At 34.8% G+C, this 22,178-nt stretch overlaps 1 protein-coding gene across 1 annotated transcript in view; it reads right to left on the minus strand.

Moving 5' to 3' along the window:
- LOC140666126 (ester hydrolase C11orf54 homolog) overlaps positions 1–22,178 on the minus strand; it is a 68,757-nt gene that overhangs the window by 27,475 nt on the left and 19,104 nt on the right. The window lies entirely within an intron of this gene.

Raw genomic sequence — 22,178 nt, forward strand, 5'->3', positions numbered from 1 at the left:
AGATCTGTATGGCATTTGAAAATCATATGATTATAATTATGCCTCATATCACGACAATATTAATTCTACTAACAAATACGCTTTTACATCTTAAAGTATACTTACAAAATTTAATATTGCAAATGTAATACATTTTTAATAAATGAATCTCGCGAATGTTAATGATAAACAATCAATATATCACATTTATCGTTATTTGACTCAAATAATAGTCGCCGCGATACTCTTACGCATCGTTTTTCACTAGAGTTAATCAACTACGTGAATTATATATAATAATCGCTAATTATAATAATCATCGGGTTTTGAAAGATAATACAAGAATAATATGTGGAGAGTAATGTGCTCGAGTTTTGCGACGTGATGACAAAGGTATGTATCTACATACGTGCCAAGGTTATATAAACATACGCGCGTAACAGATAATACCTCACAAGGATCAAAATAAAGCCATCCTTTACATATCTGACATACCACGGCATGTGAGTAGTAGTGGGGACGCTCGTTTACGAGAGACGCAGAGAGAGCAAAAGGACAGAGGTATCGACGATCGACGCGATAGACGTCCAATTATTATCAATTTGTCAACGCTCGTACGTTAAGCAAAGTGTTAAATTAAATACATATTCTTTATCAATAAGATTCTTCTACGTCGACAGTCGCAGTCTTGTAATAATCTTTTGTATTGTAATAATCTTTTCTCTGGCGTGCGTCGATTCTTTTCGCCCTTTTCGCGAAGTATTATCTAACCCAATTATTTTACGGATCATTTTCTATCACATTGCTTAACTGACTTACTTCCATGATAAACGTACAGGTATATTTGATTCAAATATATGATTATATTGTCTGTTAACGATTCGTGAGTTTCGCGAGTGGGTTTATTGCGTCGGAAATATATGACGTTTGCGATATATTGAATTTCTTTTACATATTTTCTGAGACGACGTTATTTATCACGTAATTTAAATCAACTCGCATAATATCGGAGTGAATCTGATTATACGTATTTCACTATTATTCATTAAAAACGCATTTTAGGTGAATATTTGTTCTTAATTTACGTGCATATTTATTCGCTTATATTATAATCTGAAATTAATTTGTAAGTGCATTTTGTCATTATTAGCATTAGCGTGAATTTGCCCGTGATTTTCGAGTATGCTTTCGTGGTGATAATTGCTAATTATAATAATTATAAAAAATGACAACGCTCTCTCGTTGTTCTCACGTAAATGATCAAATGGTCGAGAATGTGGTGTAAAGTATAAAGTGCCGCGTAATCGTCGTATTTTACTGACAATAAGTGCGCGCACGATTAATTATAATTATAAACCATATTCTCGCGAGTGAGTGTCGTATGAGTGGCACAAAAAAGTAGCAAAAAATAAACGAGAGGAGAAGGAGGCCCGGGGTCCGGGGTGGTATCAGTCAACGGCAGAGCAACCATAAGGTGAGCGATTTATACCTCATTTAATTTATTACTTGTACAATTGATTGCTTGTTTGTATTCGCAGTGATCTATTTTACATTACTGTTGAATATATAATACATAAAATGTATGTTATTTTGATTTATAGGAAAAATTTAATATAATATATTTATATCAATTATAATATTTTTATTGTAAACCGATTTGATCGTGCGTTAAAGATAATTTTGAAAGGTAATAACCGCAGAGCGCGTTATGATATTATGTCAGACCAAATAAACAGACAAGCGGTAAGACGGGTAGGCAATAACAAGTAAACGAACGGATTTGAACGGTAGACACGGTGACCTAAAAACAGAAAGTTCGAGAAGAATAAGGAAATAAAGCTTATTTGTATTATTTTTAATTGAACTCGTCCTTCTCTTTTCTCTTAATTTTTTCCTTACATTATGTAAATATATTTATAATACTTTAAATCTAGATTTGTAATTGCTTGTATTATTTATATAAAAAATTGTATTATTATCCATTATATTTCCAATAGAAAACATTTACGTTTTAAAATGTTCTTTTTTAAAATATTATATAATTTCTTATTAATATTTTTAATGAATATTGATTGTTAATAAAACGAATAAAATATTTAGCTGGCAATAATTATGTTTTGAAATATTAAGTATTTTTGACTATTTAATGTACAATTTAGATATATTTGTATGTTACAGATAACAAAACGTGCTGTGTATGACAACTCCGCCGTTGCGCATCGTATCGGTGAGTTAAATTAATTTTTATATTTTAATGTAAAAAAAAATTTATGATTCTTACATGATGGATTTATGAAAATTATGTTTTTATACATATAATAGAAAATATACCAGAAAAGAGTCCAATATATGAAATCTCTTTTTTTCTATTGCTATTTATTTATTTTTGTACCTTCTTTGCTATATAAATTTATTATTTAATTTAAGTATCAATATTATATTATGAATTTTTGATTAATATGTATTATTTCATAAATACATACATACACATATGTATATATATTGTTTTGAAATGAATGAAAATGAATAATTCTACATTTTATTCTTGAACATTAATTATTCGTCGTCGTCAATTTATTTAATTTATTTATATATAAGGATACACAAAAGATGTAAACAAAGTTCAAAAAACAGAGTTGATTATTTTCAGTGTATTATTGATTGTATTAATCAATATTAATGACTTAATGTATTATTAATTATATAGTCATTTATTGGCACAATATTAATGATATATTGCACAACTGGCTCCGGCCGAGTCTGTAACTGTCAAACTTACTAGCTCAGTAATTTCTTGTGTTATACGAACCGGAAGATTCAATTTTTTTGTGAAGTCACGTCGCACGGAACTTACAGAAGCGGAATAAACGCGATGCGGATGACGGATGTGAAGCGGATAGAAGTCACCGAGATACAAACGGGACAAAGTTTTGATTGGGACGAATCGGGTCAGTCGCGAGAAATACCGGCGTTTTACAGCCGGGACTTCTGTCGACGACAAGTCGACGGGAATCCGCGTCGCGATTCATCGTAAAAAACTTCGCCGGCGAAGAAATACATCGTCGGTTGCATTTCTCGCGCAGACGACCGACGTTCTCGTTTCGATGGGACGCCGCGAGATTTTTTCGAACGAGGAAGACGACGTCGCGTTTTACAGTTTTGACTTCTTGCTTGATCGCTCGTCGCAAGAGTCGAAAGAATCTTCCCAATATTCGATAAACGGGAAGTTCTGATTTTCTGCGCGATGTATCTTTTATCCGAGTCCGGCCGATCGGAACCGATTGCTTGCAATCGTTACATTTTATTTTTCCTGCCATTGAGAAAAACTCTGGAAATTCGCGACAAAATGTATATAATTTGATCATAGTTTTTTTATGACCGACATCAAAAATGTTTTTAGGACTCAGGTAATTTAAAATAAAGATAAAGGCAAATGTATTTTTTATCGCGCTACATCGTTTTTATTATGTACCGTAAAATAAAATAATACGATAAAATTTAATTTCAAACATTAATTTAGTATAAACTACTCGTCAATTCTAAATACAGTATTTTCTCTCTTGCTGATAGAAATATTCTTTTATTTTTTTTCATGAGAAATAAATGCTTTATTTTAAACAATTCGCAAAGATGTCTCTGCCACGAAAAATTTACATCATTATATATTCTTATTTAAAACACTGTCTCTTATCACAAACGCTTAATTTAATATATAATTTTAAATTTTAATTTAAAGTTTTTTATGAAGACTTATAAAAATTACATTATTATATAAATATCATTTTGTATATTAACTAGAATCTTTCATAGAAACATATCATTTTAAGTAAGCCATATTAAAATGAAAAAGAATACATATATACTATTAAAATAGCAATTCGTGAATTTTTTTATGATCAGTAATATAAAGCGCAACAATTTGAAGATCGATTATATAATATTTATATGCGCATTTATATATATTGAAATTTTAGTTTTTTAAATTTTCTAATCTCTAAAAATTCTTTTGATTCCTAAATCGATAAAATCCATTAGTAAGTTTCTATACGTGTATCATTCGTCTTAAAGTAAAAAGCGTAAGATCGGATATACAAGGATATACACTAAAGACAAATGCAAGAAGAAAAGAGAAAATGTTGAGTTGACTGTGCGGATCGCACAGCAAACAAAACTAAGACGATCACAGTTATTCGGTCTTTCGAGTCACCGAAAGAAAAACGTGGTCGAATAAGTCACGTAGAAACACGTCTGTCCGAAGTCTTTCTAATGATCTCGAATGTCGTATTGTCAAGATTTTAACGTCGTTAAATCTAATTGTAAGATAATTTTATATAATATATTAAATATATATACGTTTCTATAATATTTAATATTATCCATCATAATAAATCTGATAGTCATTCAAATATATATTTGATGCAAAAAACGTATTTTTGAGATAAAAAATTTTTTTTAATTTTCTATTCCATTTACGCGTATATCAATGCATATCAATGTATTATGATATCAATTAAAAGAGGAAAACGGAAATATTGGATTACGGATGTTAAAACTTGATATTACCTCTAGATTCCGCGAGCGATATCGCGGAAAATGAGATCCGCGAGAGAAATCTCGAGACGGTTATGCCCTTTGACCGTATCATTAAATTTATTTCAAAGGCGCTTCTACGTCAAAGGATCCCTGTAAATTTCATATAGCTTCCAAAGTTTGATTATGATCGATCTCAATGGGATATTCGTAATTACCGAACGTATACATAAATAATTGGTTGTAATTTAGTTTGCAACACGAACAACGCGTTGAAGCATGCTGTTATGCTATGTATTATGTAACCGTAAATTATAATAGACATAATTAGTGCAATAGAAATTCTGTTATTATGCTATTCGTTGATGTATGATCGCCTCGTTGCCTAGAAAGTCGTATGCTTTTTGGTATAAAGTTTTAAAAAATGGAAATAATAAACTCTTTCTCTTTCTTTCTTTCTTTCGATGCGACTAAAATATCTTTGGCAAAAAAAAAGCTAGATTTGGAATTGTAAAATTTATATAAATTTTTGGCAAATTCTTTCTTCTTTCATTTTTTTTTATTACGTTCAATACAAATTATGTTTGTCCGAGAATTATAAAAATTTCGCAGTATTCGCGACACAGATTCAAACATTGTAAAATATTTGTGCACGTCAACTGCTTCCTATTTCGTCAGCAACTTGCGCGAAGGCGCATTGTTACGATAGTTTGATTGTCCAATATTGACAAACGTGGACTAAGAAACCGTCGCGGCTACCTAAATGACCGATGCAATCGACCTTGCAAATGGCCACGATGGCCATCCAATCTCGGCCGACACTCTTGTTAGAACTGCAAAGTGGATGAATACGAGGTCGGAAGGACGTTGTTCGTATAGCTTTCCGACGGTTCTCTGACCGGCTGTCGATTGCTTCGAATGAACTCTAGCTACTTTCTTCGAGTGCTCGTTCGGTCGAGAATATACCGGTGCTCCAGCCTCTTTCAATGTGCCCGTTCCCTCCCATTGACCGATTTATAAATTTTACTGATAATAATGGAAATGCACGGAACTTGTAATAATAATGATTCTTCGATATTTTATTTCAAATAAATTCAGAAAATATAATATATTAAATATTGAAAAAGTAAAATTAAATTAAAATTAATATTAAGATTGAGATAAAATTAATATCAGCCTACACAGTATTAATATCTTTAAAGATACTTTTAGAAAAAATTGTGAACAAAAGTTTGAAACAAAGAGAGAGAGAGAGAGAGAGAGAGAGGGGGGGGGGAGGGGGGAGGGAGAAAGGTAGAAAAATAGAAAGATGTACAAGTAATTCAGTTTTGAAGATAGTTTTTTATTTAAAGCATCTATTTTTATATTTTTGAAATAATTAAATAATTATTCGATTATAAAAATTTATAATAATTATTAGATAATTTATTTGGGAACGTCTGATAGCTTATTAATTCAATAACTGACGTCTTCAAAATTCGAAAAAGTAACAGTCGCTTTTTTATTTCAATTTGCTTTTTTTCAACAAAACTCTAGAACGAGATATCTTGCATCTGTGTTATTGTTTAACAAAACAGACTGTGTAGAGCGTCGTTTCACTGTTCGCAGTAAGACAAGGCACGATCCTAATTAAGAGGAATGCCAGCATTACATTCTGTTCTTACTCGCGGTCGCAGTTGTTCCCTTGAAGAACGACGAGCATTATCTTTAATGAGAAATTGCATTCACAAGCCGAGCATATCACGAAAAATCTCTGGCAAATATACCGGTAGTAATATACACAATTCTCTTGATATTATATTATATGCTACGCAATATAATGTCGAGAAAATGATTTTCCGAGAAGATGTGGCAATTCAATCTCATCATTCTTAATGATTGCTTGCACGTTGATTGGGATTAAAAAAAAATATTACTTTCTATTTGTTAACTGTATCGAAAAATTAATATTGAATAAAAAAAGATTTTTTCAGAAATCTGGGATTATAAACAGTTTGAGGATTTTAATAGGGAAAATTAATTACAAGTCTAATTAATGCCGTTCTAAGAATATTCTGCTTGATTAATCAGTCTTTTAGAAAATTTCCTGTAATCTACAATTGTAACATAAATAATGTGATTACATTATGAAGCTGGAGTAACGACGTTAATCTTAATTGTGATGTATAATTGAGATTCGAAAATACAAGCTCATTTTCTTTCATATTTTAGATGTATTATTTACAAATTCAACTTTTTTTCAAAAATAGTTTATTTTATATTTATGCAAAAAAAAATAGTAAGTTATATACATAGTAATTGTTAATTATAACTGAAACAAAAAGAATAAATTTACTATTGTATCATAAATAATTCAATGATTAAAAATTAATACAGATAAATGCCGCTATCATACATTATATAAGATATAATCTCTGCTTTTTATGTCCAAATCGTCAGAGTACTACATAAGATAAAAAAGGACTCCGTAAAACAGATGTAGCAAAGACTAAATCTCGACGGACGACGCATGCCAGATGCTATGTCGCTCCGCGATTTAATAGCCGCCGATGAACGAGTGTTAATAGCCGGCCTCCTTTTTCATCCACGTGAACAGGGTTGCCCGCGTCTGGTGGGGTTAGCGCCGGAAGAGAATCAATTACGAGCTTTTAGTCTCGTTAGCGAGATGACACGCCGGGGCGCGTCGTTCTTCCCTTTAAAGATAGAAAGGTTATTAATAAACGTCACGCGCAGATAGAGCCGTCGTCGTAACGAATGGCGCGAGCGGCATAAATTTCCTGCCTTGAAAATATTCGGCTCGCTGGTCGTTGTAGCCTCGTTGTCATCATCATCGTCATCGTCTTTATCCAAAAGACGGGACGCGATGCTGAGAATAAATTCGTTTCCCGTTCGAACAACCGCCGTCATTTTGTCGGCTATTTCCTTGCGTGTCCCAAAGGGAGGAGATTAAACGCGCGAGATTTTTTAAAGATCTTCAGATGATTTGTTTCCGTCGATTAAAATAGAATAATTCATGGAATATCGCAGATGCTGCATTCAAACGTTGAAGAGTATATTTATATGTATGTTTTTTTAGCAGACAAGTTTTCACAAAGAGGGAACAAGTTTTTCGCACATTTATACAATAGAATAAAGCAGAAATCGCGCGTTAAATTTTAATCACGTAAATATAGAGCTTTTCTCGATGATGTTATTGTAATAATATTATATATGTGTCATGAAGATGAGAAAGTTTTAAGGCAACGAAAAGAAAATAAAAGCGTTCAAAAAGTGGGGTGAGATTTTCCGGCATGTATAAAACATTGATTTTAGAAATTAACCATGTTTGCGAGGCCGAGTTAAACGTGATAAAAATATCGGAGGATTAATAATATTTGCGGACGCAAAGAATCGCCGGGAAAAGTTTACAGAACGAAGAAGGATCATTCTTAGAGTGGGATGAGCAGAGGGGGAGGAAAGCGGCGAAGAAACGGAGAGGAAGATGTGATCCCGCGTCTTCTGGAGGATGATGCACGAGCACACGGGGATGACAGCCACATCCGGTGCTATCCGGGACTCGCGTAAAGAGAAATGCATTTCCCGGGGTTTATTTAACTGTGCCGCGGTTATATACGCCGGATGATAGACCACCAGTGTTTCTCAACTAATGCGCCGTACCTAGTTCCTTATTTCCCCTCCTCCTCTCCATCACCGCGATTCTCTTCCGCTACCCCTTTCTTTTTCTCTTTTCTTTCTTTATCGTTTTATCATCGCGGTCGTCCGCGTTCTAAATAAGCGAGCTAAACGCTCCGCGAGAGAACTACGAGCATCGCTCAATCACGTCACGCGTTGGCGAGGAAAATACGATATACAATATATTTTATATCTCTTATATACCCTTGTGTAATTATTCATTCGTTTTCGATGTGGTAGAAGGAAATATGACAAGGGGAGTTTTTTCGAGAGTTATAAATATTTTTTTCCATCGAAATTATTGCCCCTTTCCAAGCTCTGCAAATTATGTGTTTATAGATATTATATTTTTAGAAATAATAATGTTTGATATACATTTTTTTATATTTTATATTTATATTTCTATTTGTACCGAAAGGGAGACAATTTTGCAGAGGAGCAAAAATAAAAAAAAAAAAAATTAGAAATAACGAGAAAAACTCGAGTGATGTTGATTCCGATAAGAAAGTTTTGAGGCCTTTGCGAAAGGGAAGTGATAAAATGAGAGATAGTTATACAGTCGCTCTATAAGAATATAATTGTGTAATAAAAGTACGTCACGCCGTGAAAGGGAGCCAAAAAGAACATTTTTCTCGAGAAAGGAGGAGAAAAACGTTTGTAATTAAATTCGAGACATAATAAAGCTAGCCTGGCAACAAGCAGTAAGATGAGGAGATCACTACTAAAGAGAGGAGATCGGATTTTCTCGACTACCGTCGAACAAGCACTACGGACAAAAATGAATAGAAATGCAAATTAACTCGAAATTCTCGCGAGTGAACGCTCACAGATGAAAAGTTAAATCGAGGAATTTTACGCATAAGAGAGGGGGAGATGAAATATTGCAGGTGTGAAATAAGAGCAATAAGAAAGTTTATCTAACTGTTGTTATATAATAACTTTGGACAACGCGATAAAAATTTCTCCGTTGCAATGAGCGAATTTTTACGTCGGTGTTTCTGATAATATACGTTCGCTGCCGTTTACTTCGTTTATGCGTTCTGTGTCCCGCGGCACGTGTTTCGCATTGCAGTTTCCTCGATAAAATTTGTCACGCGCTAGTTTATTACGATTCAATCTCAGAGAGAATGAGAGCGCGGATCGCAAGGAGACGTGCATCGGCAAACGGATCAAGAAAATCTAGGAAATATCCGTTCGTTATATTCACGTGATAAAATATCGGGGAAATGTCATTTTACATAATTTCAATGAGAATTGTACGTTGCCTTTTATTTCTCATTGTTAAACATTATTATTATTATTATTCAAAAGTGTCAAAATTGTATCGCAATTTGATAGTCTGCAACAGACATGTAATGGTAATTATCACAATAATGTGAATTATCGATGTTTCAAAAATACACGTTGTATATAATTCTGCTATCAAATAAATGCAGATGCATTTTTTGAAGAATAAAAAAAAAATAGTCAATATTTCAATACAATTATTTGATTATGCTTAAAATAAGAATAAAAAATTTTGTGATCAATTAATATAAATATGTTAATTAAAGGAACAGTAATTATAATCAAGTATTTCATTAAATATTTCAAAATGAGCACTGATTTATATACAAACGCGTTGTCGGTTTTCATGAATCTGAATATTACTGTTTATTCATTTAGATAACAGCACTGTTTTTCGATAACAATTCTGTGTAATTAGCAGTAGCTTAACGTTCATCGTCATCCATCGGGCATGATTTATGCGGAATACGAGAATGAAAATTTTTCATCGCAAACGAGATTTTGAATTTTCAACTACCGATCGTAAAAGCGATTAATACAATAATTTCGATTATCAGCAAAATGCATTTTTTATAATTTCTCTCTATCTGACGAATGCTACGCGCGGTAACGCGCAATTATTAGTGCCAAACCATTTGTTAATTAACATTGCATGGAATTCAGTTGCTCTTTGTTTTTGAGCCTTCGATACAATTTCGAAATTTTCGCACAGCAGCTGCAGCGAAGATAAATGCGACGCGCCATAATAATTCACATGCGAAGGATTTATCTGTAAGATGATTCGATGGTCGATAACACCGGTCGGGAGATAGTCGGTGTTGATAAAGTGTGATGGTACAATGCTCCGTGCAACGTTGTGACATATGTAAATCGACTCATTGTTTATTGTAATAACAACGTTGCGTTGTGCGTTGTGCGTTGCGTGGATTGTCTCTACAGATTGTTTCAAAATACATAAGGTTTATAAATCTAGCAATTTGTGAATTTAACGAACTTGGCGATTTATAGACTCGTGGCTATCGTACTTTTGAAATTTAATACAGACATATCACTCTTCATGGATCTATATATCTAGGAATTCCGGAATTTGCGATGGATAAATAAAATTAATAATTTATCAATCTGTATATAAGGTGCATGTCTTTATATGTGATATGTGTTGTATTAACGAGATTGGAAGAGCTTGAATTAGATGGCTTTATAAGTGACCGTTTAATTTATCCCATGCACTTACCGCGCTTAATATGATTAATTGTTATGTCAACGGTCTGAATTAATTTAATTGTCTCTATAACAGCGAGCGAAAACCTTCGTTTAATTAAAAACCGGCCTGGCATAGCCTGGCATAGCCTGCGCATTATTTTTGCGTCTCGTAGCACAGACTCGTCTCATGTTAATTTTACATCCCGGACAGGACAATGGGGTGGAAATCGTAAGTCACTTTCACGTTGCCTAGTTTGTGTAAAGCGATATATTTGTCGCCGTTCATTCGCGTGGGTGCAATTCATATTCGCGTGCCCTCTATCCTTTATCGTTGTTTCATCTCATTTTCCGACGACAGTCGAATATAGTCGCTATATTTCCCACAATATGCGCGTTCTTCAAATCTGTTTCTCAAACACAGAAATAAGGAGAATGTTGCTGCAAGATATATCGCATAACTAGTTGCAGAATATTATATTTTTTATCTTATCTCGTATGTCTATATTACGCTAAATAAAATAGCTAAGATAAATGACGGTCGCCTTTGAATATATAATAATTAAATGTGCAAGTATTTTGGGAATTAAGTTTCAACGATATAAATGAAACAATGCAAAATTTTGTTTTATAATAAACTTTATTGATTGTCAAAATGTTTATTAATTAAAACAACGTTGCTGAAAAATTTAAATATTGCCGCAAAACACGAATAGTCTAAATTTTAGAGTTTTTGCTTTTATTATATTTGAGAATTTTTTAAATAAAATGATTACATATACTTGCAAGTTTCTTTATATCTAGACAAGAATTCAATGCACCCTCGTTTGCAGGTGCAACTTGCAACACGCTGTTGCGCCATGTCGCAATGTGCACGTGCAATTTACTGCTGATGGAAGGTAATTTCGCCGGCTGATAATCGCGGCGACGCGACGTCCGGCCAGTGTGATCCGTACAATAAATACGAATGCCTGGCTAACTGAAGATTAATGGTAACCCGGCATCCCGGGTTGTACGGGTGCATTGGAGCTTTGTCGTTCTTTGGAAAAACGCACGTTCCATGAAGTGTATTACCACGCAATTTTGTTTTCCATTTGCGAAAAAGAAGACTCTCGATGCGTTTATGTGTACGAAAAAAAATGTATTAAAAAAAATCTCAAAGACAAAAAAAAGTATATAATTATCAAAAATATATTATAGTTTATAAATATATATATTTTTTATTGTATATTTAAAAATATTTATTCAATATTGATTGAAATTAATAATTAAGATTTATTTTTTATTATTATTTTATTATTATTTATTGATATTTAAGATTAATAATTAAAATTTATATCAATATTGATTGAAATTAATGAAAAGAAGCTTAATATTTTTTAAAACATTTTTTAATTAGTTCAATATTAAATTATAATAAATGAGAAAGAATTTAAAAATTTCCCTTTATCTCGACAATTCTATAACCTATACACAAAATTTATAAAACACTTGTAAAAGATATAAGCGTAATGGAAATTATACTATGAATTACACATGTAATATAAAAAATGTTTTGCGCTCCAATAAATCCGTCATCTCCAGGCATGAAAAGAGGGATAAACGTTGGAAGTATGTCACGCGTTGTGGATTCGTGTCGTTCGACCTTAACCGAGGATCGTTTTTAACACCGTCATTACGACGCAGGACGGTAATGGAAGCTGCCGAGCAAATAATCCATCCCTCGTATAACACCTGAATACTCGTGTGTGCTTATAGCTTCAATTTGCGATAATCTGTAGTCGACGTGGCATTTTTTCACAGCTATATGAGTTTATTAACTCCCTAATAGTTTATTCGTTGTTTCTTTTTGCATGCTTATATTTGTCATTCCCTAATGCTTACACACGCTTACACATTCATATATACGAAGATATTGTAAACTAAATACCAGACCTCGAGTTTTGTAATTAATTTGAGAATACTCAGCAAAAATATTACGATATGTTCGTTTGATGACAAATTTTTTACTTCTTCTTTTATTCATCTACAAAATGTGTCTGTATAAAAATAAATGCATGTCTGTGTGTGTGTGGAAGATCAGAAGGGATAATAATGTGTCATGTTTCTCGAAAGAAAAGTATTATTTCATCCTCTTGAAAATTCCATTTCGCGATACGCGAAGGAATCGTTTCAGCGCAAACTCGTTTCAGTCAGTATTTAAATAACGGCGTTACTTTCCTATGCTAATGAGGTAGATAATGATAAAGTTAATGGCCGCGGAAAATACGGGGACGCGCGAGTTATTTATGCGAAAAGGGCGATAGCTTCGAAAGTTGTTGGGGCGTAGCGTGCCAAAGTTGCGGATTTACAATTTCAACAATGGACTAATTACGCGCATTTCCGCGAGATTTTAATTACTTTTCAGCTCCGATCCGACATTACTCCGGTTTACGTTGCGCCGAAGACAAACACGCGATAATTACTGCGTAACTATTTATTTATATACGCGCCGTCGACGCGTCGGTATACGCGTTTCGGTGCCGCGGTAATTTAACGTTACTAACGCGTGATTTGCGCCAACAGAGCGCAAATTATAAAATATGATGCGACGTCGGCCTGAAAAATGCAAGCGCGCGTGGTGTTGCGTGCATGTTGCACATTTCAACAGAGGATCCGAGGGGTAGCAACACGGACAAATGTCTCGCGGCAAATGTATGATCTGGAATGGTTCGCTTTTCGACCGATATCGATGTTTAATGCGACGTCACTTAATTAATTTGTCGCGAGCGCGGCCGTCCGCGTGTTTAATTAAAAACGCGCGGTAATGAAGCGGGTATTATTTTCGCGTCTCACGGCTGGCGGACCAATGTCGGTCCTTGTTAATTCCGCGTCCTGGACTGCTGGACAACCGTACTGCTGGGGGTCGTAAGTCACATTTGTATTTTCCCTCGGTTTTCTACGCGGCTCTACGAAATGACCGTTGCAACGGCGAAAATGTACTCTTTGACGCATTTGCAGCGGACTTCTTTTGTCCCGGCAAAAAAATTAAGTGGCCATCTAATTACAGAATTATTTTGCATGCAAGATTAAAGGGTTCTGGCGAATTAAGCGACTCGAATTAAGAAACTAAGAATAATTACTAAGAAAGATAGAAATTTTCTGAACAAACGGTAGTTTAAAAAGATGAAAAAATTTATTAAAAATTAGCTATTCAAAGATTGATGTCAAATTTGCATCGATAGCGCGTTGTTTCTTTTAATGTCGTGATATTCTTATACTCGTATGTATAAGGGTGGCGCGAAAAATGGCTCGCTAAACGCAGTCTCGTTAAAAACGCACGCGTGAGAAATTTTTTCGCCCGATGCGACTTGTAGTAGTGACTTGCTGCCAGGACAGTTGATTGTTTTATAGACGGTACTCGTTAGTAATTGAGTACCGTACCGAGTAGGAAACGCGACGATCGACATTGCCGTTCGCGTTAGATTCCTATCTCGTCGTCGGCCGTAAAGCGCGATTCACTCTTGATGGTGTCTGGAAAGGCGAATTCAGAATTTTATATTGCACCGTAAACATAAATCTCGTGGCATTTAGCGAGTCGCGCCGAACGTATGTGCTTTTCATTTAATTGCGCGGAATAACGTGACAATTAAAAGAACGAAAAGTAGTTAATACATACAGGTAATAAAAGAATAGTATTTCTTTTTAAATCGGTTTATTCTCGAATTAATATTAAAATTCGTCGTGATAAATAAAATCGATATTTCGGATTTCAAATATTCATCCATTTACTTAAATCTCTAAAAGTAACGATGGAGGAATTTGTCGTGACACACAACAGTTGCCTCAAGATTTCTAAGATATTTTAAAATTTTGAGTAGAGAAATTTCTCTTAATTTCTTCAATCTTAAAATCAGAATAAACGGTTTTATCTCGTCCAACGAGAACGAGATGTCGTGCGTGTCCGACGAGGAAGACGTTCCTCGATTCCCCGCATTTCGTCGGGTCGTGTCGGAAGAGGGTTGAGCTCGCGCACTCAAACCGGCTCCGGGGAAACATTAGGCCCGGTTTCGAGCGTGAAAATTCGATAAGGTCGTCTCGCCGCGACCGGCCAATAATTTTACGGCGATGCCTTCGCGCAGACTTCCGGCGAGTCTGTGCGATATATCAGTCCCCCGTGGGCCCGGGGCGAGCCGGAACCGGAAACCGTCAATCATAGGACTAAGTTAACGCCGAGTCCGCTGGGTTCGCGGGACTGCAAACCTCGTCGTACGATACGTTTTATGGAGCGTCCATCCCCCGACGCTCCCCCTCCGCTCTTTCTCCCGTTCTCTCCAGCCCCCCTCCCCCTCCCTCCGCGCCGTCAACCCTCGAAAATATACTTTCGAGAAGCGAGCATCGATTTTTTCATAAATAACGACCCACCTGGCCGCCCCCGCCGCGCGCGTCCGGTAAATCTCTCAATCTGCTCTCACTCTCACCAACCACCTTCCCTTCTACCCTTCGGATCGTTTAATTCCGCAGCGAAGCGCACGTAGATACAGCGTAAAGCACTTTACGCGACAATGTAGCAGGATTATGTACAGCTAGAGAATCTGGAAGGTATCCAGCATGTCGGTGGTTTTCAACCCTTTACTAGGGCATTAGCAGGTCGCTCTTTCTTGAACGAAAATGAAAGGAAGATACTATTAGCCATTTGCTAACTTAGTATCAAAATGATCATGTAAGTTCCTTTAATATGTGTGTGTATAAGAATAAGCTTTTAAATACAAATATAAACATTTGATTATTTATGTAATTGAATATATAGTATTATATAATAGGCTTTATATTTATATATCAATAGAATTTGATGAAAAAAATATATATTTCATAAAAAACTTACTAAAGGCATTATTTTATAAAAGCGTATATTTTTTTCTTCAAATTAATGCTTCAAAAAAGTTAGCTAAAATAGGTATTGCAAATTTTGTTTAATTTTGATTTACGATCACATTTTGCGCGCCAATAATTCAAGTTATATCTCTAGTGATGACACACATGAGACGAGAGAATTTAATACGTTGCAATACCTATACCATTTGAATCGAAACGATGCGGCACGATACGAAATAGTGTTTTACGATCATGCGCGGCAAATATTTATTTGGGAAAAAAAGGACGAGTATCAGAGACAGCTGCCAAATTCATCACGTCGCAAAAGTTTCGTTTGGGGATGCCGTTTAACGACGTATCGAATAACATGTGCCGAATAATCATCGAGTTTACCTATTCCAGGTCTTCAACCCCAAAGAGACACGGTGTACAACCCCTCCTCTCCCCTCGCCTCTCTGGGCTCTTTCATAACGGCTGAAATTTTACGAACCGTTTTACGCCCGGTCATTAGCGAGGTCGATGATAACCTCCGTTTCTCGCTTTTACGAGCAATCCTCAAGCGTACAACGTTTGACAAAAAAAGAAAAAAAAAAAAAAAAAGATAGAAATAAAACGCCGGCATCGGCGACGCGATTGACTATTTCGGATTTTGTGTGCGGTCTGAAATTTCGTCGGCCAGAAATTGAAATTAACCGTAATTTCTCGAAATAAAATGCGAAAAATCTTAAATTTTTTATACTTTTTTTTGTTTTTACGGTGTTTCGGATCGTTTGAATTTCCATAGCACTGAATTAATTTGTACACTTGTGGCACTTTAGTTTGACAATTTTTAAAAAATTTATCGCCCTGACTTATTGTGATTAAACAATTATTTTTATAATTATCGTAATTAAAATTAATACAATATTATATTAGTAAAAGAATGATGGAAATGGTGAATAGTCGTTGTACATCGTATCTATGGGGATGACGTGTCGTCTGTCAAAAAGTAAAATCTGTCGGTCGATCGCTAGCCAATGGCTGATCGCTCGACAACATCCGCATTAATTAATCGCGATGTAACGAGCGTAGCGATCGCGCGGTCGCGATGAGAACGGCATTTCCGGGCGAGATATTCCACCCCTTCACGTGTTTCCGAGTACGCGCGCGATGAAATATCGCGACGTGTCTCGCATACATGGCCATTATGCAGATCTCGGGAATCGTAATAACGACAGCCAACGGATCGACGGCGCATTTTTATTCCGCACGTTTCTTTTTCTTCTTTCTCTTTCTCTCTCTCTTTTTAATTTCTTCCTTTTTCCCTCTTTTTCATCGCGTCTCCCCCGCTCGTCACGAATCCCGTATTTTTTTTCCCGACGTGAGTTACGAGCCGATGCGAACAGTGGTTAAAGCCGGCTGGACTCTAATTCTTCCCGGACGTTAACAGCCGCGAGAGGATAGCCACGTACGGATCGTGGCGCGCGTGATACAAGGATGGCGCAGGGCACATCTATAATTCATGTAATCAATTGGCGAAACGAACGATAACTTAGCCGCGGCTAAGCGTTCAGCTTTTACGAGCGCCCTCGTGAGAAAAAGCGCGGCTTTCTCCGAGAAAAGAACGCTTTCGGTCTTGGTGTCAGCGAAACGAGCGTATACGCATTTTCCACATCGCAGTTTCCAAGAAGGAATTCTACGTGCATTCTGGAAACTCTCTTATTGTTAGTATCAAACTTGTAAAGTTAGAAAATTTGCAAGTCGATCGTATCATCGTAATTTATTAACAATTATAAGATAAAAAAGAATTTACATGTATGTGCAGGAAACTTAAAAGAGGCAAAAGAATATAAAGAATGTAATTGAATAGGAAAAACCAAATTTCATTACTTAAAATATTTTTATCTTTATTTTTGTATAAAAGTAAAATAAATAATGGAATAAATAAATAATTTTATAATAATAATAAATTTGCAAGTCAATCGTATCATTGTAATTTATTAACAATTATAGGATAAAAAAGAATTTACATGTATGTGCAGGAAACTTAAAAGAGGCAAAAGAATATAAAGAATGTAATTGAATAGGAAAAACCAAATTTCATTACTTAAAATATTTTTATCTTTATTTTTGTATAAAAGTAAAATAAATAATGGAATAAATAAATAATTTTATAATAATAATAAATTTGCAAGTCGATCGTATCATTGTAATTTATTAACAATTGTAAGATAAAAAAGAATTTACATGTATGTACAGGAAACTTAAAAGAGACAAAAGACAATAAAGAATGTAATTGAATAGAAAAATCAAAATTTCATTACTTAAAATATTCTCATCTTTATTTTTATATACATAGAAGTAAAATAAATAATGAATAAATAAATAATTTTATAATAATAAATAATAAATTTGCTATAATTTTATAATGAAATATAATAAAATATGATAAAAAATTAATAAAGAAAAATATATACTAAAATGTAATAAATATAATAAAATAATCTTTATAATATTTTATTAATAATATAAGATAAAAGTTTGAAGAGAAAAATAATTAGATATTTATATAATAGAGGTGTACAATTAACAATACATATGATGGACAATTAAACAGTTTCTTTTTTATTATTTCTTCAAAAATTCATATATAAACTAATCGATTAAAATATTTTAAGCATTTAAGGAAGATAATAAGAGTTTAATAAGATCCGAGGACATGATCGGTATAAAGAAAATAATTTTTCACACCCAGGCGTAGTTTTTTTTCAAAACTTAATTCTAAAAAATCTTTTACTAGGCAAACATTGTCTCTTCCAATTGATGTCAGCTTAGATCTTGTTTGTATTAAATATTCCGCTTTGTATGTGCGACAAGAAGCCATAATCGATCCTGGAACGCGCTGCTTGGCCACCTTCGAAGTTTAGCCGATGGTCCATAAAGAGCTAGCTGAAATTACGTGCCGTGACACGACGGTGGTTGTACATGCCCGACCCCATCGCATATTGCGAGAGAGAAAGCGGGGACCGCGCCCCGTCTTCTCTATAGCCAAACCACCCCCGCTCCTGCTACGCTTAAAGCGTAATACCGGGCTTCGAGAGAGTATATACAACACGGCGTGTTGGCATAAACTTTACGATGATGAGAGAAGATCGGGCGGAGTCTTCGAAGTCCTGCGGCCAACCTCCTCAACAGCATCTTGTGACGTTGGTATTCAATACTTCCTTGAAGCATGTCGATTTTTATATCGTTGATGTGCGATAACGAGAGAATGTAGCGATTATCGCAGTGACGGTATCTTGGGATTTGCGAAGGTACTTTGGAATATCGAATATGGCTGGAATATGGTTAAAGAGAGAGTTTTTATTTTACGCGTTTATACATAGACGTATATATATGTGAATGATAAAAAAAAAAGATACCTAGCGCGGAAAATTTCATATAAATTTTATATTACACTGAATATTCCATAAACTATCACGAAGCTCATAAATTTAATTAACCAAAAAATTTAATTAACATTTTGATTGACTAATGTAAGTTACCTACCATTATCCCTCAGAATGCACTTTATTAACATCAGAAATTTTTAAATATTTACTTTTTTTATATTATTAATATTTTATGGAATTAATTAAATTTTGTATACATATTACATGATACTTTTTAAAGCATAAATAGTTTAACTATACAAATCCTTTACAAATTGATGACGAAGTATTACTGCTATTAAACGTTTGCAGATCAATGGGCAAAGTGCACGATCTTGTTAACCGGTGAAATTACATTGAAATCCTCTATAGTGAAGGAATCAACGCCCCCTTGTCGTTCCCCCTTTCAGGAAGTGTTTATACTCGCGGGCGATGGGGCGCTTTCGCATTAATCCCGACAATTTCGACGCGCGATTCCGGCGAGAACGAATTCGGCCTCTATTGTTCCACGTTGCTGGCGCAAAAAAAGAGATATCCGCATTTGCATGAAAATATCCGTAACCCCTCGCGCGGATCGCGTCGGGCGAATTCCCGACGTGCCGTTCGCACGGGACACCCCTACAATACCGCAAATTTCGCGCGCGAAGGGTTAATGCCTGACAAGAGGAAGAGGTCGGATGAGGGGGCGAGATACGTACGTGTATATACTTAATGCACGTGTGTAGTTTCAAGATCACGGAACCGTAACATCTCTGACGATGGAATATCCCGGAATAATTTTAGCAGTAAATGGAAGAGATAAGTCTCACATTTCAATTTATATTATTTTAAAAGTGTTTAGGTTGTAGTGATTAAGTTTGATAGAGAGATGATGCAAATCAAAGGAATTATCGGGCAATTTACGTTCCTGCTAGTATTTAAATAAATAGAAAAATTAAACGAATAAGAGTAGTATAAATAGTATTTTACATAACGCTTTTTGTGAAAATTTAATTTTTTTTTGAAAAGACAATTTTCTTTTCGCCGGAGTCATTATACATTCGGAGAGTTTCGATATAAATAAGACTGGCGGACAGAACGGATTCGTATCGTTCCTTTAAATAAACGCGTTTATCCCGGAGATGCGCTAAACTTTTAGCACCCTTAATTAGGGACCGTCTTTTTAACACCCGATAAAAGGATCGTTCGCAACATGGACGAAGAAGAGAGGGAGTGAAGAGGGAATTGCACGGCCAAGTACGGCCGTTTTTAAGCTCGTCTTTATCTCGTCTTTATCTCGTCTTTACCTTATCTTACGCCAAACGCGGCTAAAAGCTTCCACGATGCGGATACTTCGATTTTATAGACTAGCTATGCATAATAGACAAGATTATTGGCGAGAGTGCCGCCAGTCATCGGCAGTGCACTCTCCGCAACGTGATGCTTTATTCACGCCAACGATCTGTGCTCGCCGGTTTTTTCGTCGCTTTAACGATGTCGTAAAAATCGTTTCATCTAAGCATATTTTCCGAGCGTGAGAAATAGCACAGAATAATATATGGTTTTTTTTTTTTTTTTTTTAATTCAAAAAATTGCATATTAAATTTTTGTATAATAATTTTTAAAAATGTTATTTTAATTAATAATTTTAACATTGTGCGCTCTGTTCCAATTATTATTATTTTAATTATTTCAAATAAATGTTTCCTTGTGTACTCTTGTCGTAAGAAAAATAAACTTTCAGATACTATTTTATTATTAAATGAAACTATTTAAATGATTATTTTTATTTTATGATAATAAAAGCAAATTGCATCGAGATACAGTGCGATGTCGCGAGAAAGAAGCAGGTCATTCCCTCCTATATAGCATTAATCCTTCGATCAAGACGTGTTCAAGTGGATTTTCGGAGCAGCATGCAAAACGAGGTCAATTACGTGAAAATTGCTTTATGTGCCCCGAAGATTCCGTATATTCGATGCGGAAATCGGGTTGACGCCTTCCGTATTATATCGATCATCAGCTCAACCGGCCACTGCAATGCACCAGTCGGCAATACCGCTTAGCTTTCAAGCCCCCCTCTCTCTCTTCTCTCTCTCTCTCTCTCTCTCTCTCTCTCTCTCTCTCTCTCTCTCTCTCTCTCTCTTTCTCTACTTCTCTCCCTCTCTTCAATTTGCATTCCACGACTTCACTACTGACAGATATTCACGTACCCATTTACATTTCCCCCGCCATTTCCTCCGACTCTTCTTATCCCTTGCTTTCCCTTCCGCAGCTTTGCAGAAAGCTCTTTCTCTCTCTTTCCTTCTGTCTCTGAGGCAATCTGAGTTATATTTATTCGCTCGAGATATTTATCGACATACAATTACGAGAGCTATCTTAGTAATATTGCAAATTGTGACGCTCGGCGGTTTGTTTTCAAATTGGAGAACGGTAATAATTTTTCTTTTCAAACGCGAGATAGTAATAATTTCAATATAATGTAATAAATAAATATGTATATTAAAGATTTGAATTTTCAAAGAGATCATGATTTTGTGTAATAATTTGTCTATCTTTATTTATTATTTATATTATGATAGATAATATAAATAATTAGCATTTTTTAAAAATAAATAAATAAAATAAATAACTAAACAAGTAAAATTTTTATGAAACATTACAGTGGTTTTGTACGTCACAGTTGTCATATATGTTGATATTTATTGCATTTGCAGATTAATAATCAATAAAGTGATTGCCTTCTTTTATGATTAATGATAATGTAGTTTGTTTTATTTTTATTAGAATTTTAATCTTTTTATTGTTTTTGCACGTACGTATAATCACAATTATACGATTGCGCGAAACAAGCTATCACTTTACATAGATTCGATTTACGTAACAATGTAACGAGGAAGAATTAATTACGCTAATGAACTGCTAGTACCTGTATTCGTGATTAATCATGGTACGCGTGTAGAACTGACATAATGCGGTAGATGAAGTAGAAACTTGCCGCGTTGGGTAACCATTGGCAGACGCCTGTTGCCATGATCGCTCATCATGCGCCCAAATATCGAGGCAAACCTATATCTCGGGGGAGATTCTCTGCTGCAACATTATATTATCAAGTTTCGCTTTGCCTGCGTGAACCGACAAATAATCTACGGAAATTACTACGTCCAATTCAAAGATCTATAAATGCAAAAATGGCTGTATTAAAACCAGAAAATGCTTGAATAAGTCCAATTATTTTTCATATCTTAAAGAAATATGTTAGGAATT

This window comes from Anoplolepis gracilipes, chromosome 5 (genome assembly GCF_047496725.1).
Source record: "Anoplolepis gracilipes chromosome 5, ASM4749672v1, whole genome shotgun sequence".
NCBI lineage: Eukaryota > Metazoa > Arthropoda > Insecta > Hymenoptera > Formicidae > Anoplolepis > Anoplolepis gracilipes.